Genomic DNA, 16,977 nt, shown 5'->3' on the forward strand with positions numbered 1-16,977 from the left:
TTCAGACCTTTTGTGTAATAAAGTTTTATTAAAATATAAAAGATATAGATAAAGCTTCTGACATAGACATCAGAAGGGGGCAGAAAGAGTGCGCTCCTGCTAGTCTTTAGCCAGATGTTATATAGCTACTAGCAGGCTGCTAACTGGAGAAAGGAAAGGTCTCAAAACTCAGAGACTGACACCAGGCCCCTCATCCACAACATGCATTTTGAGATAACACTGGCACAAAGTGAGTCATCTCAGAACATAAAATGATGGACATGAATCTTGAAGAAAGACAGGTTTTTAAGTAAATACGTAGTTTCATTAACATAGATTAGGAGAACAATGTATGAATAAAATATACTAGTTTGCTGACCCCTTATCGGTTCGGAGTCTTAAGCAGAATCAACTTGAAGAAAGACAGAGTCTAGGATAAATGCATAGTTCACTAACATAGCTTAAGAAAAACATTTCCATAAGAAAAATGCATTGGTTAGCTCAAGGTTTGGGAAAAGTTAAGTCCAGGTGGAGCCAGGTGTCATCATGGCAACGCAGAATTTTAAGAGAAACGTTTTAAATTTGTATAGAGAAGAGGGGAAAAATCTAACACGTTTGTTTCCTCCTGCTGCTTAAGAGAGATAAAAAATGTCTGACACTTGCAGCCTATTTCCTCCATTTGGAGACCCCTGGCCTTCCTGCCTATTACCCTCTCACAGCCAACCATCTCATCCTCTGTTGTCCCCTTCTTTTCCTGCCTTCAATCTTTCCCAGCATCAGAGTATTTTCTAATGAATCAGTTCTTTGCATCAGGTGGCCAAAGTATTGGACTTTCAGCTTCAGCATCAGTCCTTCCAATGAATTTTCAGGACTGATTTCCTTTAGAACTGACTAACTTGATTTCCTTGAAGTCCAAGGGACCCTCAAGAGTCTTCTCCAACATCACAGTTCAAAAGCATCAATTCTTTGGCGCTCAGACTTTCTTTGGTCCATGCATGACTCTCAGATCTATGCATGACTACTAGAAAAACCGTAGCTTTGACTAGACGGACTGTGGTCGGCAAAGTTAACATCTCTGCTTTTTAATATGTTGTCTAGGTTGGTTATAGCTTTTCTTCCAAGGAGTAAGGGTCTTTTAATTTCTTGGCTGCAGTCACCATCTGCAGTGATTTTGGAGCCCAAGAAAATAAAGTCTGTCACTGTTTCCATTGTTTCCCCACCTTTTTGCCATGAGGTGGTGGGAACAGATGCCATGATCTTTGTTTTTTGAATGTTGAGTTTTAAGCCAACTTCTCCACTCTCCTCTTTCACTTTCATCAAGAGGCTCTTTAGTTCCTTTTCACTTTCTGCCATAAGGATGGTGTCATCTGTTTATCTGAAGTTATTGATATTTCTCTGGGCAATCTTGATTCCAGCTTGTGCTTCATCCAGCCCAGCAATTTACACAATATATTCTGCATACAGGTTAGATGGTAAAGAAGCCACCTGCAATGCAGGAGACCTGGGTTCAATCCCTGGGTTAGGAAGAAGCCCTGGAGGAGGGCATGGCAACCCACTCCAGCATTCTTGCCTGGAGAATCTTCACGGCCAGAGGAGAACTGGGGGTGGGAGGAGCTACAGTCCATGGGGTAGCAAAGAGTTGGACACAACTGAGCCACTAAGCATAGCATTCTGCATGTTAAATAAGCAGGGTGACAATAAACAGCTTTGACATACTCCTTTCCCAATTTTGAACCAGTCCATTGTTCCACATCCAGTTCTAACTGCTGCTTCTTAATCTGTGTACAGATTTCTCAGGAGGCAGGTCGGGTGGTCTGGTACTCCCATCTCTTCTCTTTAAGAATTTTCCACAGTTTGTTGTGATCCACACAGTCAAAGACTTTGGCGTAGTCAGTAAAGCAGATGTTTTTCTGGAATTCTCTTGCTTTTTCAATGACCCAACAGATGTTGGCAATTCGATTTCTGGTTCCTCTGCCTTTTCTAAATCCAGCTTGAACATCTGGAGTTCACAGTTCGCATACTATTGAAGCCTGGCTTGGAGAGTTTTGAGCATTACTTTGCTATCATGTAAGATGATTGCAATTGTACAGTAGTTTGAATGTTCTTTGGCATTGGCTTTCTTTAGGGTTGGAATGAAAACTGACCTTTTCCAGTTCTGTGGCCACTGCTGAGTTTTCCAAATTTGCTGGCATATTGAGTGTAGCACTTTAACAGCATCATCTTTTAGGACTTGAAATGGCTCAGTTGGAATTCCATCATCTCCACTTCCAAAGAAGATGATGCTGTGTATATGTTGGAATTGGAAGGGAGTCCTCTAATATGAGCACCTTCTGGAAAACCAAATGAGTAATTCTAATAAGCACTATTATTCCCAATTATACCAAATGAGAGCAGCACTCATCGACAAGCATCTAGAATTAGTCAACAGAAAACACATCATCTTCTATCAGGATAATGCGAGACTGCATGTTTCTTGGATAACCAGGCAAAAACTCTTAACAGCTTGGTTGGGAAATTCAGATTCATCCACTGTATTCATCAGATATTGCACCCGGATTTCCATTTATTTAAGTCTTTACAAAATTCTCTTAATGAAAAAAAATTTCAAATACTTGAGAGATTGTAAAAGGCACCTAGTTCTTTGCTCAATAAGGTAAGAAATTTTGGGAAAATGGAATTATGAATTTGTCTGAGAAATGACAGAAGGTAGCAGAACAAAATGATGACTATGTTGTTCAATATAGTTCTTGGTGAAAATGAAAAATGTGTCTTTTATTTTTACTTAAAATCTGAAGGAACTTTTTGGTCAACCTAATACTACTCCACCAACAGTGCATACGGGTTCCCTTTCTCCACGTCCTCACTGCTGCTGCTGCTAAGTCGCTTCAGTCGTGTCCGACTCTGTGCGACCCCAGAGATGGCAGCCCACCAGGCTCCCCTGTCCCTGGGATTCTCCAGGCAAGAACACTGGAGTGGGTTGCCATTTCCTTCTCCAATGCATGAAAGTGAAAAGTGAAAGTGAAGTCGCTCAGTCATGTTTGACTCTTAGCGACCCCATGGACTGCAGCCTACCAGGCTCCTCCATCCATGGGATTTTCCAGGCAAGAGCACTGGAGTGAGGTGCCATTGCCTTCTCCGCATATCCTCACTAGCTCTTGTTATCTCTTGTCTTTTTATTATGGTCATTCTAACAGTTGTGCAGTGATTTCTCATTATGGCTTTGATTTGTATTTCCCTAATGCTGTGTTTCTTTTCATACACCTGTTGACCATTTGTATGTCTTTGCCAAGTTTTTAATTGGGTTAGTAGTTTTTATTACTGAGTCATTCTCTGGTCTTTAAAAAGAAGGAAATCCTGACATTTGGGACAATATGGGTGGACCTGGAAGGAACTGTGTTCAGCGAAATAAGCCAAACACGGAAGGACAAATATTCCACGATCCTTCTTATGTGAGGCAACTAAAACAGTCAAACATTTAGCAGTAGACAACAGAATGATGGTTACAGGTAATAGAGGGACAGGGAAATGGGGAGCTGAACTTCAATAGTTTGTCACACAAGATGAGTAAGTACTGCCCGAGATAATGCCTACCATAAACAGTACAAACAATATAGTTAATTGTGCACCTAAAAATTGATTGAGGGTAGATCTCATTCTATGTGTTCTTACCAAAATTTTAAAAAACACACAACAGAGGCACAGAGAAAAGTTTTGGATGTGATGGATGTGTCTATTACCTTGATTGTGGTGATGGTTTCGGGGGGTAGGCATGTGTCCAAACTCAACAAATGTGTACCCATTAATTATGTGCATTTTTTTGTGTATCAGTTATACCTCAGTAAAGCTCAAGGGGGGAATTTATTTGACTACAGTGTCCTTTCTTCATGTAATGCCTAATAAACATTTCCTGAACCTAGCTTTCTCAATCTTCCCATGGGAAACATGACCTCAGCCAACAGAGGAATTTTAATTTCTTGAACAGTGAAATGAAGGCCAGCGCTTGAAGAACACACATCTTGGTGCTTGAAGAACACACATCTTGGCAGAATTACTAAAACTATGGTGCAGTCAGATGGGAATGGAGAGTCAGATCTGGTGGTGATGTCCACGACAGAAAAAAGGGAAGGATGAGGAGGCCTACTGGGGATATTTTGATTATGATGGTCGAAGGAACAGATACTAAGGTTAACTGCCTTACTAACAGTGTGATGCTGGATAAGTGATAGAACCTTTGTGAGCCTAGCAGCTTCATCCATAAAAAGGAAAGAAAAACTAGAAATTACTTATTGGACAGTAGTATGATCAAATAAAACAATCTGAGTAAAACTGCATGAAACCTAGTAAAATCACAATCACTACAAATTACTGGGACTTTCAGTCCGTTCAGTTCAGTCACTCAGTTGTGTCTGACTATTTGCGACCCAATGGACTGCAACACCCCAGGCTTCCCTGTCCATCACCAACTCCTGAAACTTGCTCAAACTCATGTCCATTGAGTCGGTGATACCATCCAACCATCTCATCCTCTGTTGCCCCGTCTCTCCTGCCTTCAATCTTTCCCAGCATCAGGGTCTTTTTCAATGAGTCGGTTCTTCACATCAAGTGGCCAAAGTGTTGGAGTTTCAGCTTCAGCATCAGTCCTTCCAATGAATATTCAGGACTGATTTCCTTTAGGACTGACAGCTTTGATCTCCTTGCAGTCCAAGAGACTCTCAAGAGTCTTCTCCAACACCACAGTTCAAAAGCATCAATTTTTTGGCACTCAGCTTTCTTTATAGTTCAACTCTCACATCCATGCATGACTACTGGAAAAACCATAGCTTTGACTAGATAGACCTTTGTTGGTAAAGTAATGTCTCTGCTTTTTAATATGCTGTCTAGGTTGTTCATAGCTTTTCTTCCAAGGAGCAAATGTCTTTTTATTTCAAGGCTGCAGTCACCATCTGCAGTGATTCTGGAGCCCAAAAAAACAAAGTCTCACTGTTTCTCCATCTATTTGCCATGAAGTGATGGGATCAGATGCCATGATCTTTGTTTTCTGAATGTTTAGTTTTAAGTCAACTTTTTCACTCTCCTTTTTCACTTTTATCAAGAGGCTCTTTAGTTCTTTGTTCTCTGCCATAAGGGTGATGTCATCTGCATATCTGAGGTTATTGATATTTCTCCCGGAAATCTTCATTCCAGCTTCTGCTTCATCCAGGCCGGCATTTTGCATGATGTACTCTGCACAGAAGTTAAATAAGCAGGGTGACAATATACAGCCTTGATGAACTCCTTTCCCCATTTGGAACCAGTCTGTTGCTCCATGTCTGGTTCTAACTGTTGCTTCTTGACCTGCCTACAGATTTCTCAGGAGGCAGGTCAGGTGGTGGGTATTTACATCTCTTTAAGAATTTTCCAGAGTTTGCTGTGATCCACATAGTCAAAGGCTTTGGGTATTCAATAAAGCATAAGTAGATGTTTTTCTGGAACTCTCTTGCTTTTTCAATGATCCAATGGATGTTGGCAATTTGATCTTTGGTTCCTCTGCCTTTTCTAAATCCAGCTTGAACATCTGGAAGTTCACAGTTCACATACTGTTGAAGCCTGGCTTGGAAAACTTTGAGCATTACTTTGCTAGCGTGTGAGATGAGTGCAATTGTGTGATAGTTTGAACATTCTTTGATTGTGATAATTACGATCACCCAATAGGGAACAGGGCTTCAACCAGTAGCTCAGTGTTAAAAAACCTGCCTGTAATGCAAGAGCCTCATGAGACATGGGTCTGATCCCTGGGTGGGGAAGATCCACTGGAGGAGGGCACAGCAACCCACTCCAGTATTCTTGCCTGGAGAATCTTCATGGATAGAGGAGCCTGGCAGGCTACAGTCCATAGGGTAACAAAGAATCAGACACGACTGAAGCGACTGAGCATGCACATACAAGGGGGAACATCCCCAACTATTGTGTATATAAATCTGATACTCATGGAGATGTGAGTTAAAATTTTCCAGATCCTAAGGATGTGCCTTCTTTTTGCTCATGCCCCATGTGTCCATCCATGGCCATCACAGGGCAACAGTGGCCCCCTCATTCCAAATTTCAACATGGTTCCTATCCTCATTAAATAATGCAACACATATGCCTAGGCAGTGGACCCCAGTTTTTGAGGCCCATGATATTCAGTTTTTCCATTTTCACCTCCTTATCACTGTCAACTTCCAGCCTTCTCCACATCCTGTTCATGTATTATCTACTTTGCCACCTGTTTTACAAATTTTCTTAACCTACAGAATTTTCTATGTGATATCATTCTATCCATTGTTTATTTTATTCCATCATTTCTTCATCATCTGATTATTTTTTCTTTGGGATTATTAAATAGACTCCTTGACCAAGCCCAACATGCTTCAAATCAATTGTATCATTTTGTATCTTCTATTTACATCAATCTAGTCACTCAAGTTAAAAAGGTTGAAGTTATTCTGGCCACCTTTCTGTCCTTCATTAATTCACCATACCAAATAAATGACCAACACCACTCACTTTATCTCCAAAGTATATGGGTATATATAAATATCAAATGTACCACTTATAAATCAATATAGATACATGTAAACATAATGTTTAAATGTATAAATAATACATTCAGATTCTCCTTCCTCTGTCATTACCCCAGTTTATGTCCTATCTTTTCTCAACTGAACTTCTTAGAGTCTCCTGCCGGAGTCCAACTCCAGCAGCCAGGGATTCAACCTGAAAAGATGAACGGTATTGGTGAGAGAAATGAGGCAGCCTCTCATTTTTCTTGGACTGCCTCTTTATTTCAAGTTTAAGATTCTCTTTTATACTTTTACAAAAACATTAGGCCAGAGGTTTGACATTTTCAGTTCCCCTTCTCCCAGATTTATATCTCCATAAATCAGTGTTGCTCTTCAAACAGAGTTCCTGCTTCAGTGATTCTCTCAGAATCAGCCTTATCATCTATTATCTACCTCTTCTAATGTATCCTATAGTTAACTTGTGATTACATTGTAACTCATGCTACATTCCTCAGTTTACTACTTATCTTCCTAAATCCTGTTTGTCCCTAACATCCTGAGCTCACTATCTCTTAAAAAGGCTTCTAGCTATAGTGTCTCTAAAAATTCCTAACTTCTATAAGCTATAGTAAAATATGCTAACTTTACAACATTACTTAAATCTTTAACTTCTAACTGTTTTAATTATTTCTAAGCCCTAAATTCAGTAAATTCCTTTGCCATAAACATTCTCCTCACAAATAGGCTTCAGATAGCAATCCCTTCCATGGCCTCAAGCTACGGCCTATGTGCTCGTCCTGGAACACTCTTTTGTAAAAGTCCTTGAACAAATGTCAATGATTAACTTTATGAATTATTTTCTGAGCACAGCTGCAGAAGGCTTTGTGCCTTCTCATGCTCCTCTCAAGACCAATAAGCACCTTAATATTCCTTTTCCATCAACTCAGCAGAGAGGAAAAGACAAGTCAGAATTACAAGGCCTAACTCCTTCATCCTGGGATCCGTGCCTGCGGAATGAAGAGAGGGGTCTGGGGCCGTGCCTCCATTTTGTCAGTAATGTCTAATGCAGCTCCCGACAGTCTCCCTGCTCACCTCCCTGTCCCTGCATTTATCTCCTTCTCCTCCTCCTCCCACAGAATCTAAAGTGCAAATCTGAGCCGTCACTTTCTCACTGACATGATCCAATCACATCTCGCTGACCACAAAGGAATTGATGTCCCTGGACCTGGCCCTACGAACCTTCCTTGCAGCCCTGGGCACATGCCCAGCCACTTCGTTATTCACAGTTCACTGCAGGGCTCTCAATTCCATGGTTCAATGAACTTGAGGAGAAAAAAATAGACTTTTCAAGTTCACCAACCTGTAATAAGGTGTAGCATTTCTTTGGTTATGATTGTAAGCAACCAACTGCAATAAAATTAGCAATACCTATAACTTTGTCACCCACAGAAACCATATTTTCCTACATGATTTAAAATATAGTTTCCACTGAGATCTAAAAATATCATTCATATATATTTCTGCTGCAAATCATGGTGATAATTAGTCCTAAAATACCTTGCACATAACTGAGTCTTCCTGTGTTTGGGAGAACATGCAAAACAGAAGGCCAGCCATGGGCAGAGCTGTGCCCACCAGATGTGAAGCTACTTGTTGTCAATTGCATGGCATATCTATGCTTTCTGGTCTCTTGTCTATAAAGTTCTCTGTCCACATATTTCAAAATGGAGTTTTGTAAATACTTGGAAACACCTTAGGACTCTGACATTGTCTTCACGGCATCAACACTGTGCCAGGAATCTGCCGTGCTTTTCTTTATCACACGGTATTGATGATGGCGATGGAGTCAGACATGAACTCAGTCTCAGAACTGAACTCTCACCACTGCTGGAGTTCAACATTTGTACCCATCAAATCAAAACATGAACATGAGGGATAGCCAACGTGGCGTGAATTGTCACGATGATCTTCCCATACACAGCTTAATGGTCTTCTTCAATTAAGCAGCAACTGTTCTCACAATTTTTTAAAATGTGAATTTTAAATTGCTTGTGTATCAAATGTGCACGCATGTTCAGTCATTAAGTCATGTTCGACTCTTTGTGACCTCATGGACTATAGCCCACCAGGCTCCTGTGTCCATGGGATTTTCCAAGCAAGAATACTGGAGTGGGCTGCCATTTCCTTCTCCAATGTATGAAATGTATCTCCTCGTCATTTACTGAGTTAACCAAAACATGTATTATCATAATACAAAAGCTTTTAAAATGTACTGCTGATGAAAATGTGTCTCAATACAGTTGGTTTCTCTTAAAATATCATGTATTGTATTTTAGGCTTTGAAACATGCTTTTTTGGAAAGTAGTCTATGGGCTTCACCTCAACACCAAAGGGCCCATTTACACAGATGAATGGAAGCCCTGCATGACTCCATCTGGTAACCATAATAACTCAAACTTTTGTTCACCTGGTTCTCTCTAAAATGGGGACTTTATATTGTAGGGAGGATTCCTGGACCTTCTTTCCCATCTGGAACAGAGAACTATTTCTCCATCCCCATAACATCCTGTCACACAGCCCCTGCTGTTGCACATAAAACAATGTCTTTTAACGATCACTTTGTCAACGTTGTCCTTTACATTAGGACAACCTCGGGGTTGAGACAACCTGTTCTTTTTCTTCATCTTTGAACATACAACGCACAGACCAAACCTGTCATATTGTAGCTGCTGGGCATTTGCTGACAAAAGGGCCCTCAGTTTCAACATAGATACAGAGCAAAACACACCACAGCTTCCTGGAAATGTATGAAGCACTAACAATAAGGGAAGGACAAAGTCTGATTGGGGCAGTGAAGGATGGCCTGAGTCAGAGACTTTGAGCTAAAATTGAGGGAATTGTTTTAGTCCATTCAGGCTGCTAAAACAAAAAAACTAAAGCTTGGATAGCATATAAACAGATATTCACTCACAGTTCTAGAAGCTGGAAGTTCAGCGTGGTTGGGTTCTGGTGAGAGGCAAATAGTTGATTTATCACTATGTTCTCACATGGTGGAAGGCTATGGGAGATTTCTCTGGAGCCTTTATTATAAGGACACTAATTCCATTCATGGGACTCTGCCCTCAAAATCTAGTCACCTCTCAAAGGCCTCACTCCTAATATCACCAGGTTGGGGGTTAAGGTTTCTATATATGTGTTTTGGGGAGACACAAACATTCAGACGATAGCAGGGTTGATTAGAATTTGTTATTCTGACAAGCAAAAGTTGGGCAATGTAGGTACAAAAGGCAGTCTGTGAATCAGGTATAGGGGCATGAAAGAGTAAGCATGAACATCCTAAATGTGGTCAGAGATCAAACTAGCTGAACAGCTTCAGAGATAGGCTGTAAAGAAAGGGCAGAGGGCACTGTATGCCAAAGAAACAAACTTCATTCCACAAGAATTTTTGAAAATCTCTTCTCTGCTGTGTGGATTAATTGGATGGGGGCTAAAACAAAGACAGAAAGGTTAGGATATTAAAACAATGCAGTGAACTCAAAAGTGCCCCAAATGAGATGTTGTCAGAGGGTGCTAAGCCAGGATGGAAAGACAGGGCAGTTGCTACACACTGAACAACTGTGCTTTAGGACACTACAGCATGTGTGATGGTTAATCTTTAGTTGTTAACTTATCTGGGCCATGGTGCTCAGATATTTGGTCAAATATCATTGTGGATGTTTCTGTGAGGGTGTTTTTAGATAAGATTAACAATCAAATACATAGATTTTGAGTAAAGCAGACTACTCTTCCCAGTGCAAGTGGAACTTATCCAATCAGTACAGGTTCTAAATAGACTAAAAAGGCTGACTTCCTCCAAGCAAAGGAGAATTCTCCAACAGACTGTCTTCAGGATCCATGCATGACATCAGCTATTCCTCGTTCTATGACAGATGGCTTTTGGACTCAAACTTCCAACTCTTTCCTGAGTCTTCAACCAGCAAGCCTTCTTCAGACTTTGGACTCACTAAGCTTTCACAATCTCATGAGCCATTTCCTTACAATAAATCTCATATAGATATAGTGTAGATACAGATTAAAGTATAGGTGTGTATATATATTTCTTTAAAAAAAAATGAGGAAAACCCGTAGGCCAGTCAAGTGCAACTTAAATCAAATCCCCTATAAAAACACAGTGGAGGTGAAGAATAGATTCAAAGGGCTAGATCTCGTAAACCGAGTGCCTGAAGCACTATGGACAGAAGCTCGTAGTATTGTACAGAAGGCAGCATACAAAACCATCCCAAAGGAAAAGAAATGCGAGAAGGCACAGTGGTTGAGGCGGCTTTATAAACAGCTGAGGAGAGAAGAGAAGTGAAAAGCAACAGAGAAAGGGAAAGTACACCGAACTAGATGCAGAGTTCCAAAGAATAGCAAAGAGACACAAGAAGGCCCTCTTCAATGAACCATGCAAAGAAATAGAGGAAAACAACAGAAGGGGAAGGACTAGATATCTCTTCCAAGAAAATATGAACTATCAAGGAACATTTCATCCAAACATTGGCAAAATAAAAGACAGAAAATGGTAAAGACCTAAAAGAAGCAGAAGAGATCAAGAGGAGGTGGAAGAAACATGCAGAACTATACAAAAAACAAAACCAAAACACCTTAAAGGCCTGGATAACCATGATGGTGTGGTCACTCATCCAAAGCCAGACATTCTGGAGTGTGAAGTCAAGTGGGCTTTAGGAAGCACTGCTGCCAATAAAGGTAACGGAGGTGATGGAATTCCAGCAGAGCCATTTAAAATCCTAAAAGATTTTATTGAGTCTTCTATTAAAATGTTGCACTATGTCAGCAAATTTGGAAAACCAGCAGTGGTCACAGGTCTGGAAAAGGTCAATCCCCATCCCAATTCCCAAGAAGGACAGTACTAAAGAATGTTCAAACCACTGGACAGTCGCACTCATCTCCCATGCTCGTAAGGTCATGCTCAAAATCCTCAAGCTAGGCTTTACCAGTACTTGAATCGAGAACCTCCAGATGTTCAAGCTGGGTTTAGAAGTCAGAGGAACCAGAGATCAAATCGACAACATTCGCTGGATTATGGAGAAAGCAAGGGAATTCCAGAAAAACACATACCTGTTTCATTGACTACATTAAAGCCTTTGTGTGGATCATGACAAACTGTGGAAAACCCTTAAAAAGATGGGAATACCAGACCATCTAACCTGTCTCCTGAGAAACCTGTATGCGGGTCAAGAAGCAACAGTTAGAACCTTGTATAGAACAGCTGTTTCACGATAGAGAAAGGAGTACAAGGCTGTTTATGGTCACCTTGTTTATCTAACTTATATGCAAAGCACATCATGCGAAATGCCAGACTGGCTGAGTTATATGCTGAAATCAAGATTGCCAGGAAAAATATCAACAACCTCCCATTTAATGGCAAAAAATGAAGAGGTACTAAAGAACCTCTTGAGGGTGGAGGAAAGTGGAAAAGCCAGCTTAAAACACAAAATTAAAAAAAAAAATAAATCCAAAAACCTAAGATCACGGCATCTGGTCCTACCACTTCATGGCAAATAGAAGGGGAAAAGGTGGAAGCAGTGACAGATTTTTCTCTTTTTCGGTTCTAAAATCACTGCCAATGTTGACTGTAGTCCTGAAATTAGAAGACGATTGCTTCTTGGCATCAAAGTTATGACAAACCTAGACACTGTGTTAAAAACAGAGACATCACTTTGCCAACAAACGTATGTAGTATATACATAAACTTATGTGTATATTGTATACCCTAACATTATGTATAGTCAATGTTATGGTCTTAACAGTAGTCACATACGGATGTGATATCTGGACCATAAAGAAGGCGGAGTGTTGGGGGCCAGCCTGAGGCACTCCGCCCATGGCAAAGGTCACGAGGAAGGAGGCTCGACATATGCAAAGGCGGGATCGAGCCTCAGGAGTCCCCCTGGAAATCCTTGAGCATCTACCCCCATAACCAGAGCCTGCCTACTTTACTACTTTGTGCTTTCACCTACATCTCTGACTTTACGGGGGGCTGTGCCCCATGGGGGGCTGTCCCCCACCACCTCTTTTGGAGAAGAAGTTAACTTAGAGCTCCGGTTAATAATAATTCCTGGGCATGATAGGAGTGTTTCAACCTACAAACTCCTCTGAAGGTTCTCTAGCCTGCCTGACAGGCTTGTCTGGCCACATGTGATTGCTCACAGCCTCCCAACCGTGAGAGGCACAAGATGCTTTAAACCTTCTAAAAACAGGTTCTTTAGAGAAGTTAGAAAATTATTAGTATAAGTATAGTGGGTTGATTAGAAATTGTATTGGTGAAGGGTTTTTCATTTGTTGAGCCAATGTTTGTTGCTAAGACTCCACATCCCCTGCCCTTATACACATTTATGAATATATAGAAGAAATAAGTATTAACCTTTGATTTATGAATATATAGAAGAAATAAGTATTAACCTTTGATATAAATAACGTTAGACCTTAGGCCAATTCTTTCCTTAACTAAAACCCACTACACCCTCACCCTATAGGAATGTAACTTTGAGTGATGTCTGTTTTAAGAATAATCACCCTTGGAGAAAAAAGTGTTCTGGTTGAGTGACCGCTGTCACAAGGAGAGGGTTGTAAACTGTCAGCAGGCCCCCCTGGCCAGAAGATGATGTAACACCCCTAAGACCTCTGCATACATTTGTGTGAAGCACCTGACTTTAATAAAAGTCAGGACTGCTGTCCCCACGTGACTTTTGTATAACATCTCCGTGTATAAAAACAGACTGGAAAATAAAGAATTGGGATCAGTTCCTCGAAATACTTGTCTCCCCATGTCTCTCTTTCTCAAACTCTCCCGTGTAAACCAAGCTACTCAGCCTCTTTTCTCCACTGAATTTTCCTACTGAGCTATCCTCATTCTATTACTCTTTATATCTTTGATGAATATGTAAATAGTCACCGACGCCATCTCCCCTTTAAATACCCTGGATCAGCCGGGGCTGGACCCCAGCAGCAGAGCTCTGAAGAATTGATGCTTTTGAACTGAGCCCTGCGACTTCCTTGAACAGCAAGATCACATTTAAAGGAAATAAACTCTGAATACTCATTGGAAGGACTGATGCTGAAGCACCAATACTTTGGCCACCTGATAGGAAAACACCCTGATGCTGGGGAAAAATGAAGACAGAAGAGATGGTTGGAGGCCTTATGATTTAACGGACATGAACTTGGGCAAACTCTGGGAGATGGACAGGAACAGGGAACCCTGGCATGCTGCAAAAACATGGGATACAAGTAGTTAATATATGGTGTTAGAAGGTTGGTTTATTTTTGTTGGTGCTTGACACCTCATACCAAAGACCTGGAAAGATGTACCACCTATAGCGCCAACACAAAATTCTAGTAAACAGACACCAGGCAGTATTCTTAACTACAGCCCAGATATTCACGAAGCACTAACCCCAACTCAACTGGTCAGTGACTTAAGTACTGTTCTTTATCAGCTCCCAAACCACACTCAAACTCTTGTCCGTTGAGTTGGTGGTGCCATCCTCGCTTTTCTTCAATTCGCCGCCTCCTCTCCTTGCGAATAACGCCCATAACGCCCAGCGTCAACTTTCCGCCTCAGAGGCCCAAAACATGAGACCCTCACCGACGGTCTTGCCGAAAACTCGTCACAGTTGATTTTTAGTTACAGCTCACACCAAACACAGCTCTAAAACATCGTAATTTGAACATACCACAGTACGCTTGGCTTCCCTTTTTATACTTTTTGTCTCCTTCCCCTGGAGTCTGATTGGTTCAGTCCTATGCAAAATAGGGCTTGTACCAGACCTACACTCAAGGCCAATCAGGGAAGGGGGATGTTTGGGGCGTGTTTTCCTGCCAGAGGTTCTCACTCTGGTCCTCCACAGCGTCTTTCTGAGGCTTTTGCTGTTCACATATTTCTGCCTTCTTGGGACCCCTTTTTCTACTCTTACCTAATGATGTCTTTCCATGTTTTAGTTACTTTTGTAGGAGTCAATTGTTGCAGGCAATATTTAAACTAAGTAATGGCATTTCGCTCTCCCTTTCTTGGAAGTGAAGAGCGGAACACAGCTGGGGAAAAAAATTGTTCCTAATCAGGCCAGGTGCACCTATAAAGGCAGAATGTGTCACTTGCTGACCTCATCCATAAAATTCGTCTTCTGGCTGAGCTTTCAGTTCAGTGAAGTCGCTCAGTCATGTCCGACTCTTTGCGACCCCATGAATGGCAGCATGCCAGGCCTCCCTGTCCACCAGCAACTCCCGGAGTTCACCCAAACTCACGCCCGTGGAGTCGGTGATGCCATCCAGCCATTTCATCCTCTGTCGTCCCCTTATTAGTTAATAAAAGATTTCCAACTGATTCAAAGAATATTTTTTTTAAACTGAAATGTGAAATTAAAATATGAAACAAGCTGAGTTACATCATTTTCATTTCTGTCTAATGTTACTCGGGCCACATTTTTGGTTTTCTAAAGCCAGATATAAATTGTGAATCTGAGAGCAAAAAACATCTTTTTGTTCCAGAGATTGAGCCAAGTCTGAAGGATGGCATTTGTCAAGGAAATCGGACCTTGAGTTTGTGGTCTTCAATCCGGTCCGATGTCTGCTTCTACAGTATTAGGCATAAGCGGCTGGCTTTTAGTATTTCCGTGTTTCGACCACTGTGGTCTCTAAGCATAGATCTTCCATTGGGGGCGGGGGAGTGGGGGGTAATATTTCAGAGGAAATCTGGGTGTTCCAAAGTGGTCGCCCAGTGCGCTGCTCTCCAGTTAACTTGGTGGAATGTCATCGCTTGAGGGAGAATTGTGACGGCCGTGTGGCCGTGCTTGGTCAATGGGCACACGTTTTTCTGGCCGCCCGGTGGGCTGCACAGGCTGCAACATCCCCTTCAGGGCCTATTCATATAAGGGAGGCTAGCAGGCAGACTGCGAGGAGGGAGGGGGAACCCCATGGGTTGAAGCACCATGGATGCGCTTTACATGAGAAGAGTTGCTACAACACATTTTTTTGTTGAAGACAGCACTTGAGCTTTGGGAGTTTATGCGTGTTTAGCGGGTTATGTTCTGGGAGTTAATTCATTCTCAGTTGGATAAGTCGCCTTCAGTTCACAACACAAAATAACAGAACCTAGGCTGTGGTTTGTGCTGTTTAATTTGTATTTTTGGCTAGTCATGAACATTTCTATATCCAGTGTTTATCTTATAGGGATTACTCCCCGCTGCGACCTGTGCCCGTCCTCAAAGGGGCTTCTGACCAGACATTGGGTTGCCAGTGGGAATGCACAGGCCGGGAGCAAGTTGCTGTGGTAGAATAGATCAACCCTAGGATTCTTACGATCTTAATGAAATCGGTGAAAATGGAAATAGGGTTTGAAAATGATGTTTACCCACCAAAGGCAAAAGCAGCCTATTCAATCTTTCTACCCGGAAGCGGGGAAATCTAGATTGGAGTCGGGCTGACTGAACTTCCCCAGAAACGGAGTTACCAGTGAACAGCTACAGTTCAGGGTGGGTGAAGCCAGTGAAAAACAAAACAGTCAGAAGCAGAAATCACACCCAAGGACTCTGTTTAGAGCTGCTTTACATGTCACATTAGGAATTTTGCACACAAAAAGTCGCCTGGAATAGGTTTTATATATAAGCAGGGGAATTTGGCTGTTTAAAGGTCGTGTTGAAATCCAGCCTCCTGTCCCCCTCTCCGCTGGCTCTGGGCCTCGCGGCCGCGCGGAACCACATAGGGATACTCCAGCGGGAGCACGCAGCGCCGCGGCCCTTCTCTGCGCCCCCCTCCCCCCAGCCCCCGACTACCTCCACTTCACCCCTGCCACCCCGCGGGTCTGCTCAACCGAAATCTCCCTCTTAGGATAGATCTCTCCCATTTTCGGCTTCCTTCTCACTATATAGAGTCATTTTCGTTTGAGCGTCAATATTTGTCCTTATTGATTAAAGTTTGTATCCGAAAAAAAAAAAAAAAGAAATCCAGCCTCCTGAAAGGCGCTAGTGAGGAATTTGTCACGATGTCAGTGATATGGAGTGTATACGTGAGAGAGGGGATCTGAGAGTGCAACACTAAGAGTCTGCATATGCTTGGGCAAGCACGCAGCATCTATGTTCTATGAGGAAGAAAATAGTAAAAGAATCAATTAATAATTTCTTCCAGATCAACACTATGACACATTTTGCATTCCAATAACTAGATGTTTTGCTTTGCATCTGGAAAACCAAATCACTGCAGCTGACAAATCAATGTTTTAGTGAAGAAAAGTCACAAATAATCGGAAATTATTGCAGACTTTGGGAAACTTGTCCCCCAAATATAGACCTAAAAGAACTTCAGATGTGGGCTAACCCTGACTCCATTCAAAACAAATGTCTTTGTCTAGGTCAGATGCATAGGTTCTGCAGAGAGGAAGATATGAGACCCAAGGCATGGAATTTATTGGTCCATCAAAATA

This window comes from Bison bison, unplaced genomic scaffold (genome assembly GCF_000754665.1).
Source record: "Bison bison bison isolate TAMUID 2011002044 unplaced genomic scaffold, Bison_UMD1.0 scf7180017864519, whole genome shotgun sequence".
In the NCBI taxonomy this organism is placed as follows: Eukaryota; Metazoa; Chordata; class Mammalia; order Artiodactyla; family Bovidae; genus Bison; species Bison bison.